Source organism: Thalassophryne amazonica, chromosome 3, assembly GCF_902500255.1.
Source record: "Thalassophryne amazonica chromosome 3, fThaAma1.1, whole genome shotgun sequence".
Classification (NCBI taxonomy): domain Eukaryota; kingdom Metazoa; phylum Chordata; class Actinopteri; order Batrachoidiformes; family Batrachoididae; genus Thalassophryne; species Thalassophryne amazonica.
The window spans coordinates 87456015-87471486 of NC_047105.1; the positions used below are offsets into that span (position 1 = coordinate 87456015).

At 39.6% G+C, this 15472-nt stretch overlaps 1 protein-coding gene and 1 long non-coding RNA gene across 2 annotated transcripts in view; both read left to right on the forward strand.

The window, feature by feature from the left end:
• Positions 1-15472, forward strand: part of LOC117507219 (MICOS complex subunit mic25a-like) — a 351981-nt gene that overhangs the window by 330120 nt on the left and 6389 nt on the right. The window lies entirely within an intron of this gene.
• LOC117507221 lies at positions 5722-11945 on the forward strand. The gene is made up of 3 exons (XR_004559649.1): positions 5722-5734; positions 11734-11735; positions 11842-11945. It is a non-coding gene; the product is annotated as an uncharacterized LOC117507221 (long non-coding RNA).

The following is a 15472-nucleotide window of genomic DNA, read 5'->3' on the forward strand; positions in this document are numbered from 1 at the left end:
CCAAACTATACTTTTTTGGAATCCTCATGATCAGACAAATAATGTGGTATAGTTTTCAATATGATTGGAGCATTTTTCAATTTTGTGTAATTCTTCAATTGATGCCTACTTGGCCGCCTATTGAAAATTCAAGTGGTCAGTTGTTTTTTTTTTTTTTGTTTCAAAAGAGTCATGTCTAAGGAGTACTTGTGCCAAATTTGATGCTTATATCACCATTTGAAGGATTGTTTCAGTTATTTGCTGCACTATAGTGCTACCACTTTCTTTCTCCCAACATCGATACTTGATATTCTTGTTTATCAGCAGTTTTTCTTGTTTGATGCTGTTACTCCAGCTTTAAGTGTTGCAGCTATGACAAAAGTGCAGAGTTCTGATAAGCGAGCAAAGACAGTCACAAGCTATTGCTTTTTAATTTGAAACCGAAGAGATAGAATAAAAACTCTATAATCAAAAAAAAAAAAAAAACACCACAAAATGTTGGACTGTGTCGTGTATGACCTGACATTATATATAATACAAATAATGAACGTTTTTCAGTTCAATGGTACGAATATTTCATGAGGTGAAAGCTGGAATGTTCCATTCAACAAGATGAAAAAATGATATATTTGCAAATACACATTTATTTGTTAAAACCAACACATAAGTTCCAAATCGAAAATTTTGTGTTTGTGGATCGCAAAACACGTGTGCAAATCAAAGACTATTTGTAGATCACCCTCTATGCATTTGCAGGTATGACAGTGTTGCTTTGTTTGAATTATGAGTTTTTTGTTTGTGGATTTGTGCAGTTTTTCACTTAGAATGTCTCAAAATCCCGTAACTGAGCAAAGCGATGAATGTGTGTGATCAGTAATGCACAAATGCTAATTCACACTTCACTAACAAAAGTTTCAGTTTTGCAGATGCCTTTTTTGTTTTTGTTTTTTTTTTTTAACAAATGAAAAAATACATATTTACAAATACACATTTATTTGTAAAAGCCAACACATGTTACAAATCAGAAACGCAAAATGTGCGCAAATCAAGAAATATTTGTAGATCACCCTCTGTGCATTTGCAAGTACTGAGACAAATTGAACTCCATAGGTGGACCTCTAACTCAGTTTATTGCATGTTGGCCACTCAGCCCTCTCTGAGAACAGACGGCGAGGCACAGTGAAAGTTTGTGCTTTGAACAATAAGCAAGAAATACAAACTATATTTTCATCTTTCCCTCTGTAATGATTCATGTCTGTCTTTGTCCTCTCTGTCCAAGAGGCCATTCCTGGTTTTGATTATTTTATTTGATATTATTTATATTTATTCTGTGTGGGTTTTCATGTCTGTGTTCTGACTATATTCTTATATGTTTTTGCAGTTTTTTAGTTTTTTCTTTAAGTGTTCTACAGTTAAGTTTGTAGTATTATTGTAGTTTGATTTTATTCTGTGTTTTTTCCGTGTTTTAATGCTTATTTATTTGTTCTTGGTATTTTTGTATGCAGATTGTTTGGTTAGGCAGAGTTTGTTATTATGGTCTAGCCTTTCTTCCTGTTTTATTTTGATTCCTCTGTTTCTAGTGTTTCTCTGTAGCTTTCTTCCTGTCTCTCCTCAGCTGTTTCTCATCACTCATTTCCTCACCTGTCTCATGTTAGTGATACCTCCCAGTTTATTTAAACCCCTGTTTTCCTCTCAGTCTGCTGGTCAGTAGTAGTACAGCATTGCCTTGTGCTTGACGTCTTGTTCCTGAACCTTATTTCCCTGAGTGTGTTTTTGATATTGCCTGCTGTTTATTGCACACTGTTGCCATATACTATTGGTTACTATCTGTGTGTTTGACCTTTAACTCTGTTGTTTTTTTGTTGATCATCCACCTACCAGTCTCCTCACAGAGACTCTTGCGTGACTTAAATGGATTTTTGTGTAGCGACCTCTGCACTGTCCCCGATTCTGACAACAAAGACTGTTTTTTTGTTGTTGTTGTGTTTTTTTTTTGTTTTTTTTATGCCAACCCAACTTTCTCTATGTGTTGGGGTCTTGAAACATTTCCACCTGCGAGAGTACATTCAGACTGCTGAAAGTCCCTGCATAGGAACTCAAAGATAGATTTGGACTTTTAGTTCTTTTGGGTTCTTCAACAGTTCTCCACCTGTGACATCCTCTCAGTTCAAAGAAATATTTCACTTGTATGCTCAGGGTGACACTACTTATTTCTTTAAATAAGAAATTAAATCTCGATCTGTCAATAAAGGGTAGTAATTCTCCCCCCCCCCCCCCCCCCCCCCCCCAGAGCCCAGGCAAAGCAGCTTTATACTAGGTATTTTCTGATCTTGACAAAAGTAGATGTGGTTGAAGGGCACTTTTTTGTCTCACATCCCTGAACAAACATATTAAAACTTCCAGGGCCATATCTCCCACCTAACATAAAGGACTGCACAGAGCAACACAAGTGTCATTTGTAGGTTTTACCTGGTGCATTTGTGGTTTTCTTGCAAAATGCTTATGTTGGGTGAATCACAAGTATTATTGCACTTGTTTGGGTGCCCATGGGCATGTTAGTCTTAAAAAGTTGTGTGGCCAGCCAACAGTGGACCCCACAATTGTGCCTAGCAGCAAGAACCTGGTCTAAAGTTGAGTGCAGTGTAATTGTGGTATTTAATGGGCAGAACACTAAGACGCACCTTACATAATCAGGTTGAGATCACATGTACAAAATCCTTAGTCCTTAGGACCTGAAGGGTATTTTTTTTTAACCATACCTTAAGTCATTTCCCTTTTGAGGTACGTGCAGATCCACCTGAGACCCAACTCATTCATTATGTCCTTTGTAGTGGACAGAAAAGGTTAAATTGGAAGACCCTTTTTTCTCTCCGGTCTCAGGATATTGTATAATGCCCATATGTTGCTTATCAAAATGTTAAGAACTACCTCAGCTTTCTGAATGTGAGACATATATTTGTCAAGAACACTGTCAAGATGCAGTTGGACTGTAAATTTTAAAATATGAAATGCGTTTTTGAAATTCTTCAAAGCTCTAGTGAAAATACTCTTATTCATATGGACGATCTGTTTTGGTGTTAGAATTGGGTTTATGAAAGTCTGGGTAACAAAAGTAGTGTAATTTTTTAAAATGAAATTAGTGTATAATAAATGACCAGAACAAAAATATTTTAATTTTGCATAGTAAGTGAACATGCTGGGACTTACTGTACATCACCAAATTTGAGTGATTTAGATAAAATGACACTAATACTACGTAGAACATATTAAACTTTGCCCAGTCACTCACATCACATCAACATTCTTTTTTCTTTTCTTTTTTTTTTTTTTTGTGGAGCGGCCGGTCATGGCTCATTCATAGCCATCACATACAGTTGTGCTCTAAAAGTTTACATACTCTTCTGATTTTTTTTTTTTTTTTTTTTGGCCATTTTTCGGAGAATACAAATGATAACACAAACTTTTTTCACTCGTGTTTTGTGGTTGGATGAAGCCATTTATTGTCAAACAACTGTTTACTCTTTTTAAATCATAATGACAACGGAAACTACTCAAATGACCCTGATCAAAAAGTTTACATACCCCTGTTCTTCATACTGTGTATTGTGCCCCTTTATCATCAACGACAGCTTGGAGTCTTTTGTGGTAGTTGTGGACGAGGCTGTCTGATGGTAAAGCTGCCACTGAATGTCTTGTAATTTATTTACATCAATTACAAAGACATTCAAACAGTACGGTACTCTATGGTAAATCTGCATGGAGTAGACAGTTCTCAAAATATGTGGCTGTGATTGGAGAAATTGTGCACAGTGCAAGCTTTGCATTTTGTATCACCAGTTATACAGCTTCATGATGAAGTGGTATAGAGGAGGATTTTCTTAAAAAGACAACCTCAAAGTTTAACTACAATTTGCCAGAAGGTACATCTGAGATATAAGCCTACTATTTGATCTGTTTTGGTGAAAGAATATACTTCTCCACTCTATTCCACTATGAAGCTAAGAGTGGTGATGGTGTTATCATTCATATTCTCTGAAAAATGGCCCAAACCCCCAAAATTCTGCCAGAGTACATAAACTTCTGCGCATAACTGTATGTTCACTTTTATGTCACAGACAACTAATGCAGAGGGATTTATGATCGTTTTGAATTACTCGAATATGCAGTCACTTTTGTCAAACACAGAAGCAAACTAATAAAAATAGATCTTTTGTTCCATGCTGCACATGTCTGGAGCAAATATTAACATTACACCCCTTTGGGCTGGTTGTATATTTCACAAGAAAATAAGAAAAATGACACACACACACACAGCACTCTGCTTGAGCACCAGAGAAGCTTTGGCCATGTGATGTTCTCTAGCCTCCAGAATTGGCTGTGAGCGATCATCTCCAAACAAGATGCACACTCATCATGAAAACTTGTACTTTCGGGAGTGTTTGAATGAAGTCTCTGTGACATTCCATTGCTAATCTATTAGTAGGAAAATGAGGAAAAGTTGATCATAGGGCTCAGAAGGTTAATACAGTAAAACTCTGCCAAACCGTCACTGTATAAACGGTATACTTGCACTCGCCGGACAAAAACAAAAGTCCCAATACTTTTGTATGGTTTTCCATGTAATAATGGTAAATGGACTGCATTTATATGCCGCTTTTCCATCTGCATCAGACGCTCAAAGCGCTTTACAGTAATGCTTCACATTCACCCTGATGTGAGGGTGCTGCCATACAAGGTGCTCACTACACACCGGGAGCAACTAGGGGATTACGGACCTTGCCCAAAGCCCTTAGTGATTTTTCTGGTCAGGCTGGGATTTGAACCAAGGATCCTGTGGTCTCAAGCCCCTTTAACCACTAGACCATCACCTCCCCAATAATAAACATAGACACATAATGGATTTTTGCTCACACTGGACAAAATGTCCTGTATTACCATTAAAATGTATTACCATCAAAAACCCCTCGTGTGTACTGCACAGAGCAGTCTGGGATTGCTCAGTTGCAACAGAAGTACGAAATGAAGTATAGCACTGAAGTATAGCACTGACACTAGCCCATTAGAGAAAAGTGGGTACCATATTTCCTTGATTAAAAGGTTTTTGTTTTGTTTTGTTTTTTTGTACTCAGACCTGGCGCCTAAACGAGGCAGGGTGTAACTCAAGGCCGGCAATTATTAACAAAATGCTGCTTGCTGCCTGCACTATAATATGGTGTTGTTTTACACATCCCTGAGTGTGGCAAACCAAAGACAACCACTTCAGATCAGAGCCCTCTGCGTCCCTGCAAACCCTCTCTGTGGCCTGATCAAAATGCCGGAGACCCCCAGGTCTGTGGTTGGTAAGGTTAGACCTTACTTGTGTGAAGCACCTTGAGGCAACTTTGTTGTGATTTGTCTATATAAATGAAATAAATTGAATTGGTTGTTCACTTTTTCTTTCACTCCTTCCTCTCCCGTTATGTTTTAATAGTTTTTGCAGTGCACCTGCCAATTACATTTCGATCATGATTTGAAATACGTTTGTCAGAAAAGTCCCCAAATATGACCACCTTTACAACACAGTCTAAAAACTACAAAGATGCACAAATGTCCTGCAGTTCATGGAGGGAAATGCTACGTACCATATCGTTGGTTTGGAGGTTGATGATCGTATAAAGTGGAGCTCATTGAGGGACAAATTGATGCAGAAAAAGCCACTGTAACTGTGGTAAATTGCAATAAGATGCCCACCAACACGACGGAGAACTTTAAAAGGGTCATGTGCACATCTGCATCATTGCATGGCCAAATCAAATCAATTTTATTTATATAGCGCCAAATCACAACAAACAGTTGCCCAAAGGCACTTTATATTGTAAGGCAAAGCCCTACAATAATTACGGAAAAACCCCAATGGTCAAAACGACCCCCTGTGAGCAAGCACTTGGCGACAGTGGGAAGGAAAAACTCCCTTTTAACAGGAAGAAACCTCCAGCAGAACCAGGCTCAGGGAGGGGCAGTCTTCTGCTGGGACTGGTTGGGGCTGAGGGAGAGAACCAGGAAAAAGACATGCTGTGGAGGGGAGCAGAGATCAATCACTAATGATTAAATGCAGAGTGGTGCATACAGAGCAAAAAGAGAAAGAAACACTCAGTGCATCATGGGAACCCCCCAGCAGTCTAAGTCTATAGCAGCATAACTAAGGGATGGTTCAAGGTCACCTGATCCAGCCCTAACTATAAGCTTTAGCAAAAAGGAAAGTTTTAAGCCTAATCTTAAAAGTAGAGAGGGTGTCTGTCTCCCTGATCCGAATTGGGAGTTGGTTCCAGAGGAGAGGAGCCTGAAAGCTGAAGGCTCTGCCTCCCATTCTACTCTTACAAACCCTAGGAACTACAAGTAAGCCTGCAGTCTGAGAGCGAAGTGCTCTATTGGGGTGATATGGTACTATGAGGTCCCTAAGATAAGATGGGACCTGATTATTCAAAACCTTATAAGTAAGAAGAAGAATTTTAAATTCTATTCTAGAATTAACAGGAAGCCAATGAAGAGAGGCCAATATGGGTGAGATATGCTCTCTCCTTCTAGTCCCTGTCAGTACTCTAACTGCAGCATTTTGAATTAACTGAAGGCTTTTCAGGGAACTTTTAGGACAACCTGATAATAATGAATTACAATAGTCCAGCCTAGAGGAAATAAATGCATGAATTAGTTTTTCAGCATCACTCTGAGACAAGACCTTTCTAATTTTAGAGATATTGAGCAAATGCAAAAAAGCAGTCCTACATATTTGTTTAATATGCGCATTGAATGACATATCCTGATCAACAATGACTCCAAGATTTCTCACAGTATAACTAGAGGTCAGGGTAATGCCATCCAGAGTAAGGATCTGGTTAGACACCATGTTTCTAAGATTTGTGGGGCCAAGTAGGCCACAGAGTTACAGAGCTAAATCAGCCTTTAGGACGTTAAGGTACCACTCCTCAGCAGACAGTAAAAATTGTGACCCTTTTAATGCACATAATGCCTGGTGTTTAAGACAGGCGTTTGTTTTTTCAGATGAAGTTTTGACCTGGTCATTAAGTGAGGGAGACTCCTATTCAAGGTCAGGTGTTTAATCAAGGAAATATGTCAAACTAATTGGTGCTGGGGATTCCCTGTAGATCATTCAGCACCTCCTGGCTGTAACTAATTTTGTCCCTTTTATAGCAGATTTCGATTATAACAGAACAAAATTCGCTGGTCGACCTGAATCCATTATATGCAAGTTTTACTGTACACATTAAAACTAAACTGAAAACGATGATTAAAAGAAATAAAAGTAAACATTCATATACAAATGCAAATCTTCACCTTACTGCTTTCTTGCTTCACATCCATTACCTCACCAGAAATCTGCTTTCTTTCTGGAATCTGCTTTCTCAGTTGCAGAGTTCTATGTGCCTGACACACTACAGCTTCAAGAGATTGACAGATGAAATTATTTTTTATTATGCTCGAAACACCTTTTGCACACAGCACTCAATTTTAGCCTCAGATTACGCACCCTCTAAATAGCAAAAATGTCAGACACATCCTACATTGATCACTGATATGCATGGTATACTATACCATTAAAATAGGGCCAACAATTTAAGAAAATCAAAGCACATCACTATGCTGCATTTTATGCTTCCAAAAGGATACTTTTTTCATTGGCCAGTTGATCCTCCATACAGGATTTATGTCATATTTTCCTTCCAGGATATCAATTACAAATACTTGATTTTCACTTTTTGCTTTTCACTGAGTCTGGTGTGTGTCTATAAAATGCATAGAGGCTACAGTACAACCTTTTCAGAAACAGGGGACTCCATGGGGCTTTTTATATTGATGATTGGCTGATTAGAACATCATCTCATTAGGAAGCTGTGGCCCACAAAGACCTACTTAACACAGCATCTGATGTGTTAAGTTTCAGGATAAAATTTCAAAAGAACATAATTGCCCTTTTTCAACAATTTCCTTTTTAGGTCTCTGTGTCGACTCCAGACAGTAAGTAAAGGGTCAACCTCACTCAGGAAATGATAAAAACCATCAGGCACTTTCTGGCACTGTTCTGTGGATGAAATATTATCTCCTTCAGACTGTGTCGAAGGCTGTTGGTTGTAATCTTGATTAGATTTGATAAATTTGTCAACAATGATAAATTTACATAAAATACAGTAATTTTTGAGGATAACAAAATAAAGCATCCTGTAGTAGTGATCCCTTTAGGTTGTTTATTCAAGAAAGGGATGCAATGTTGGGTGGCCTCTCAGAATTTGGACCCTCATTGTCAAACCCATCAACCAGTAAATGTGTCACAACAGTGCACTGCTGCTTTCTACCCCTGGACCAAAATTGGTTCCCTGAAACTATGGAAAATCTGCTGTCCAGGAAGGTGGTTCCAGGTTGGAAATTCTCTTTGAGAGAAGAGCATTAACTTGGTCAACCTCCATCACATGTTGATTGACAAACAGCACTTCAGTGCTCGACCCCACAGCAACAGAAAACTGAGATCTGGGCTGAGGTCTCATTGCTTGTAAATGGTGATACAAAGACAAGTAGCAAGGCAGTTAATCTTGGAGCCTTACAGACACGCATGAGTGGATTGATTTACAACTGAGGGAAACATTCATTTTCAGTTCTTCTCTCCATGACCAAGATACAGTACTTGGGGTGGATGCTTTGGTGTACTATTCTGTTACCAGTTACTCTAATATCTCCAACAGTGTTGGCTGGGGTGAGGCAGAAAGGTCTCTCCATGATTCTCATTGCCCCCCCCCAACTTCATGTCAAAACACTAACTGACAGAAATAGCACAACCCATTTTTAGCCAGCCTGTGGCATCTACCTTTACAGCAAGACCTGGAAAAACAATGATTTTAAGATATTCATTTTCAGGGTTAATTGGCAGTGTGTCTCAGCTTACCAGACTGGTTTTGAAGCAACATCAGTCTTCCTGTTTCAAAACTCCTTTCACTTACCTGAGACATGCCCTTGGTGCTGGGGGCTTTTGGGTGTTCCTTGTGAACCACCTGAATAAGTAGACTTGAAAGACTAGCTTTAACCCCATAACGCCTGAATTTATATAGCTGTATATAAAAAAATGTTTTGTGTGTTTTTGCCTTTAAGTAGATGGTAAATAATGTTGAGATTATTAATTACACTTTTGCACAAAAAATAAATAGTAATTTTGGTATTCTGGTAATAATTTATGTTATAATAATAATAATAATAATAATAATAATAATAATAATAATAATAATGATGCAAATATGCGACAACAGGCATACTGGTCAATTTGGTATGTTGCATATTTGAGTCAAATATTGTAGCATATAGGCGTTAAGGGGTTAAAAATGATGTTGTTGGCAGCAGGTTGAAAATGTTTTTTTTGGAAAAGTGACAATTGTTAATCATATATGCTTTGTACAATTTCTGGAAAATTAGGTCCAAACAATATTTACAAAACATGCTGTGAAAGAAAATGTTGGGTTAGTTATGTAAATACACATTTGAATAGCATGAGTGAGTAAGCAATGACTCAGCCGTAGGAAAGAAAAGATTTATGGTTTTAATGGGTTTTGTCTTGGTGTCACTTCAGTGTACACTCATCAGCCACTTTATTAGGTGCAGCTTGCTAGTATTGGGTTGGGCCCCCTTTTGCCTGCAGAACTACCTTAAGTACCTTTCAGACTGTGTGCACTCAGTCTACGAGTCATAACCCCAAGATTAGCAGCAAAAAGCAGAAGAACAAGTGACGGCTATCACTCTGCTGGGAGGAGCTTTTTTCAGTGACTAATGATCAGTGGGTGGAGCTGAAGCAGACAGTCTGAAATTCTTTGCTTTTGGATAAATACACGCCCAGTTTGAGCAACGGAGCTTCTGCAAATTTGTCTAAGGTTCATGAGTAATCTGAAAATAAAACATGACATTAGTGCATCACTGAACACTGGTTTATTCGGCTATTGTCAGCATCAATCACTCAGTCGAGCTGACTGTTTTACATTTGTAAATTGTTCGATCTCTATTTTCATCTTGATCAACTTGTTACGAGTCCAGCAAGATTGCTATGTTCATTTCTTGAATGCCCGTGCCACCAACTCCTTGTTTCTTCAAAAATGCTTTTAAATTCATCACAGTCCATCGACGCAAATCATAACTCATCCCTGTATCAACCATTTCCAGAAATTTCATCTGTCCTGTCCAAAATCGTGTCTTAAATCAAGTTTTCCGTGGCTTTTTGGCATTGCCCTTTTTCTACGGTGCTATCAAAACATTGGCAGCTTATCGCTTCTGGGTCAAATTTATGACGGATGACCTTTGGGCGTACCCATGATTCACTGCGCACACTGAGATAGCAACTTCACTTATTGAAGAGGTGTACCGAATAAAGTGGGTGGTGAATGTATAAGGGAAGCTCATTAAAGCCAATCCATGCTGTAAAGTAATGCAATAAGGACTTTTTGCATACAGGGGCCCTTCCCAGTGTCAAAACGCTAACGAGTCATGCTACTCACAGACTCATGTTAATTCCATAAATTCACACAAAGCAATATAAAAACAAGTTGGAGTTTTACATTAATGCATTCATAAACAGAAGCCACACACCAGCAAATCCCCTGCCCAGCTCTTAGTAAATTCTGCACTGGATGACCTCATGACCTAAATAGTAAGATCATCTGGCAGGTGCCGCCGAGTTTTTGGGTTGTGTCAACATTTTGTGTGCGTTGCTCAAGTAATCTAGTCTCTATACGAAACAAAATATGATCTTTAATTCAGAGACTCATTACCTAATTTGTATGCAAATCAGGTCATTGTTGATCTGGTGATCATTTTCCCCACTGTGATTCACAATGTGCCAAGTTTGGAGATGTAATGGATTTGGTTGGATGGATTATGTTTTTGACTATTTCACTCGTCAATATATTGTGAGGCTGTTGAGGGATAATAAGCAGAAGCTGGGTTTCCATTATAGATTTGCACAAAACTTAAGTGATATTTTCAGAATTTCGACAACTCATGATAGTGAAATTACAGTGTTTCAATTGAGTGATTTGTTTTTTTGTTGTTGTTTTTTTTGTCTTCTTGTGATGACTGTCATTCCAGTCAGGCTCTATCGAGAACTGTAATAGCTGTGGACAAGTCCTACTATATGCCATTTTGTTGCCTTTTTGTTTTCAAATGCATTATTGCTACAACGTCATCTCTTCTAACTCACCTGTCGCACCTTGACCGTTTAGCCAGCGTATGCTGACGTATGAAAAATACATGGAATTTGCTGGCGTACATCTAATAAATTATGGGAATGTTTTGTATAAGTTAAGAGCATGCTGGTATATGTTGTAATACAGGGAGTACATCAAAAAAGTTTTGGCATGCACAATATTTTCAACACATGCCAGCATTATCTATGGCTCATATGTCCCACATACATGGGCCATAAGTTGTAGATAAGTTATGTGATTGTTGACACATGTTTGTAAGTTTCTCATAAGTTGAAATACGTCCATTGATTGACTCAACAACTGAAAGCTGTAGTCTTCATGCAAACAGTTCAGACTGTTACAAATATTAAAATCATTCACATATGGAGTAAATATAAATTCTTAATATGATCTGTTCATTTCAGTCGGATTCATCATCACAGCCTGATGAAAACATATCCACAAAGTGTCTTGATTTTGGAAAATGACTTCTGAAAAAGCTTTAGTCCCTTGTCATGGCGTAAGAAATGTAGTGTTTTTAAAGAAGTCCCTCTGTGTTTGTCTGCTCTGGGTGTGTTTCTCAGCCTGAGCCAGAGAACGCCGGCATTTTGTGCCACAACAAGAGAATTAACTTATTTTGAAAGAGTCACAGCGCCTTATTCTTTCACGTCAGCATTTATCACAGGCATCAGTCTATTTTTCAGCATACTGCATGCGATGAAAATAAATCCCATGATCAAGACTACCAAGACAAAATAAAATTTAATTAAAAAAGTTAAATTCATGTCTTTGCCCTCCATGTGGAGGGGAGAGGCCACACAACAGTGTATGCGCAATCAATGACGTGCATGTCAACATCTGTGTGCGCTGCCTACCAGACAAAGGGGTCCTTCAGGCAGTGGAAACGCAAACCAAGCCAGACTTAATGACCCGTGCCATACTGACCCGGACCACTCAGTGGAAATGGGGCTATCCGCATACGCTGGCTAAATGACAGCTGCACAACTTATTTGATGTATCCAGCGCATTCAGCACATTTTTCTTACATCAGCATACATTGGCTAAATCCTCAAGGTATGAAATCGTCAAGGTGTGACAGGGAACTAAGGTTTTAACAATCTCTCAGTCTCTTTTTCAAACCACACGTGCTGTGCCATGTGGAAAAAGTGTTTCCATTGCAGTTTTGCAAAATAGCTTTTTCGAATTGCCTGAAAAATCACCTCATGCAAGCATAAAAACATGTTTGTGATATTTGAGTGCATTCAAAACACACTTACTTCCATTCAGCGTATTTTTAATCCCCTACTTCAAATTGCACAATTTGGAGGTCAGTGGAAACCTTCTTATACCCCCGTCACACTAGAGGGTGAATGCCGGCTGAATGAAAATTTGACCCACATTCGTGAGGTGTCAAGGTGCATTGGTGTCCGTCAGACAGCATTCTGAGCGCAGTCCAAACAGTCGGGCACAGTCGAGCGGCTGCCCTGAATGTTTTCCTCATGTTCAAAACATTCGGGGCACAGTTGAAGTAGAAAATATCGAACGGCAGTCGAAGTGCCGTCTGACCGCAGTCTGATGGCATTCTAAACAATCAGATGGTGTGAAAACAGCATTTGTGACATTCTGAGCAGATTCTGGGGACATTCGGCATGTTTCTGCCACGTCGAACCCTGGCTGAATGTCCTGAATTTGCCTGAATGCACCTCGAGTGCTGCTGGAATATATTCTGCCAAACCACAATCGTACGGCTTGTAAGTGCATTCTTATTTGTTCTTACTGTATTCTGGCAGCTGTCCAAGTACTCTTTCAGTGTTCCACCTACATTTGTACAACGTTCGGAGGCTAATGCACACGTATCAGTCGGAATGTGGTGTGGGTATTTGGAAGGCTGTCTTCCACAATACTTATTCCCTCCCACATGTGGTACGAATCTTGGGTTTTACCCGAGGCCATCAAATATGGTCATCAGGTATTGCAAAGGCTTTTCGTCAGTCTGTCTGTGCTCAGCATTACTGCCAGACACTTAAGCTCCTGTCACACATAGTAAGAATGTGCTGGAACCAGGCTGAAACGGCAAATATTACCATCATCGGATGCAGTCGGGAGGAAAAGAGGCGTGGTCATGCGTGTTAGAATGCATCCAGATTACCTCATCCACACCTGTGCGATGGCATCCAAAGCGCATGTAGACAACAGTTTAGATGACACAGACTGCCATAAAAGGCGCTGAAGACTGCCCAATGTCCAAACATCTGGATGGCAAACACAGGACAGGGGATGGGAGGCAGCGCAGTGTTCCCCACGTGCACGCGAATGCGCAGCGAAATTATCACTCAGTTGTGTGTGTGTGTGTTCATAAGGCTGCATCAGGTGCGCGTGCCACTGGACACTTTTGTTGAAAGTTTGCTGGCAGTAGGCCAAGCAGTCAGGCCGTGCGTCAGACAGAGCCTTTCCAGTGAACTTTAATTTGTTTTTGCTCACTTTAGGAGCACAACACAACTCTGTACACCGTGATGTCGGTTGGATTATCACATGGAATTAAATTTTTGCAGCCGGGGTGAGGCTTTTCACCACAGGCTGTGATCCGTGCTGGAGGTGGGTTTCATGTTTAATAACGTTGTCATGGCCTGGGATACAGTTCCACGTCACACTTCCTACAGAGTTTACATGGTGATCAAGTAATAATATCCATATTACAGCAGTGAGATCCATTCAGCTCTGTGCCTGACGTGCGCTATGACACATTACTGCTCATGAGACCACGGAAAGGTGCAACGGCACATGGTACTTTTGGTTTGATTGTGCGCTGTTCACATTCACTGTAAATGATGAATGTGTCCAACATAATACAATACAATGCTCATACAGCCAAGGGTATTTTAGCATTGCATAATTTTTTTTCACATTCCACCTGATTTGGCTTGGCTCGTGCTCATTCCAGGTCTGTGAAAACTCCGTGGATTTGAGGAATTCCATGGATTTCATCATGGGGAGGATGGGAGGTATTGGTGTTGTATTCTGTAATTGTGATTGTCACTGAGTTTTTAAAATACCTATCGTAAGGTGTTTTTTTTGTTTGTTTGTTTTTTTTAACAACATCATGCAAGGTTTATAAGTCCGGACACTGATCTGTATAACAGATACAAATCTGTGTCCTCGGATCTGAGGTAGTCGGCGAATCCCTGTCTCAGTGCGTGGCTGTTGCAACAGTTGTCGTAAAGTGGGACTGGTTGGTTGCTACGGCAATGCTGGGCGGCTGCTCCAAGCTAAATGTAGCATATGGACATTGCAGACTTGAAGAGCAATCAAGTTTTTAAAAGAAGAATTTTGTGGCATGTCTGTCACATGTCAGCTCATTTAATCTTGTGCTCTCAAGAAACACGGTAAGAATTTTTTTTTATCTCTTCAATTCAATTTATTCAACTTAAAGAGCACCAAATCACGAGAGCGTCACCTCAGGGTGCTTCACAGAAAACAACTCAAAAAACAACACAAAATGGACCAAAAGATTAAAAGCACAATAAGAGTATAAAAAAAAATAAATAACACAATATGCTAATCATATAAAAGAGAAAACAAATGCGTCTTCAATCTGGTGTCAAGAGTCCGACTGCCTCACTGACGCAGCAAGATCACAGAACAGAGGCAGATAAGAGAAGGCTCTATGACCCGCAGACTTTTTATTCACCCTAGGGACACAAAGTAATCCTGCATCCTGTGAACACAAAGCCTGGGTTGGTACATAGGGTTTAAGTAGATCAGCTAAATAGGGCAGTGCCAGTCCATGAACAATTTTATAGGCCAGCAACAGGACCTTAAAATCTGATCTCACAGAGACAGGAAGCCAGTGAAGAGATGCCAAAATGGGAGTAATGTGGTCAAACTTTCTGCTCCTTGTCAAAAGTCTGGCAGCAGCATTTTGAATCAATTGAAGGCCCCTAATTCTAGACTGCAGCAACCGAGAAAATAGAACATTGCAATAATCCAATCTAGAAGAGACACATGCATGAATCAGCGTCTCAGCATCAGCCATAGACAGGATGGAATGAATCTTCGCTATATTTCGCAGATGGAAGAAAGCAGTCCTCGTAATATTTCTAATGTTGAGGCCAAAGCACAATGCAGGATCAAAAATTACCCAAAGGATCCTCACTTTGTTCGCATGATGTATGACACACGAACCTAGGCTGAGCACTAGCTGGTCAAATTGATGCCGACGTCTCGCTGGACCAAGAACCATCATTTTGGTCTTATCAGAATTTAGAAGTAGGAAGTGACTACAC